Raw genomic sequence first — 1,302 nt, 5'->3', positions numbered from 1 at the left:
ATCTAACCCCCTGTCCCTGGGAGTGTTTGACGGCGGGGGGAGACAGTGTAGAGAGAGCTTTACTCTGTGCCTAAGCCCCCCTGTCCTGGGAGCGTCTGATGGAGGACAGTATCGGAGAGCAGGCTGTGAGCCTCTGAAACGGAGCCCTGCGAAGGGTTACAGCTGTCGGATGATGATGGGATGTTTGCGGGCTGGGAGGGGAACGTTGTGAAACATGTGGCGGGGTCCACTCCGTGTCGAAACCGCTGGTGATTTTAGAAGCAGGGCTGGCCCGGCCCAACTGCCTCCATGTGTCTGCGTCAACCCATTCCAAGTCTCTCCTGGCTGCTCTCCCGACAGGAAATAACTCAGTGAGGAATGTGGCTTCTTAGCACAGCAAGTACCTTCTGAGGGAGTTAGTCCTGACAACGAGCCAAAGCAGCTGGTGGCTGGGTTTCGATATTTCACGTCTTCCCATCCTGGAGCTTCTCGGTTCGATCTCGCCGCACGAGGGCTGTCCCCGAAAGTTGAGGATTCACAGTTGGCGAACGGTCCCTCTCCGGTGGTGTCCAACTTCGCAATGTTCACCGGACGTCCTCAAGTTTGGAGACGCTGGTTACCGCCAAGGCTACGGGCCCTGACAATATTCCAGCAATGGGACTGGAGACTTGTGCTGCGAAACTTGACGCTCCCCTGGCCAAGCTGCTCCAGTACCAGTTACGACGCTGGGGTCGACCCAGACAGTGTGGAGAAATTGCCCAGGTGTGTCCTGTGCAGGAAAAAAGCAGGACCAGCGACGCACAGCCGCAGCAGTGTGTACCGTCTACGAGACGCACCGCAGCGACTCGCCGAGGCTCCTCCTCCGACAGCACCTTCCCAACCCTCCCCCCCCCGGAATGGCGAGGGGAGCAGCAGATGTGGGGGTGAGCACGTTCCCCTCCAAGGCTCCCCCCAGACACGCACCATTCCGACTGGGAACGATAGGGGCCGTTCCCTCAGTGTCACCGAAGTCAGAATTCTGGGACTCCCTCCCTAACGGGCCCGGACAAGAGTCCAGCAATGGGACTAAAAACGGGGGGGGGGTACTGCAGCGGTTTAAGAAGCTGGCCCCCCCCCAGCTTCTCGGCGGGGGTGGGGGCAGTTAGGGACAGGGCGAGAAATGGAGCACATGCCCAGAGATTGGGAATGGGAGGGTGGGGTGAAATGTCAGAGGTGGCAGTGGGACGGAGGGAATGACTGAACTCACCCAGAAAGCGTCCTTCTCCAGGCTGTCTCCTGCAATCCTGTTCCGGCTGAGGTCCAGCCACTGGAGATTCGGGACCC

The sequence above is a fragment of the Rhincodon typus genome, unplaced genomic scaffold, assembly GCF_021869965.1.
Source record: "Rhincodon typus isolate 14 unplaced genomic scaffold, sRhiTyp1.1 hic_rhity00000094, whole genome shotgun sequence".
Lineage (NCBI taxonomy): Eukaryota > Metazoa > Chordata > Chondrichthyes > Orectolobiformes > Rhincodontidae > Rhincodon > Rhincodon typus.
The sequence above is the reverse complement of the archived record's forward strand: the minus strand, read 5'-3'. Positions refer to the sequence as shown.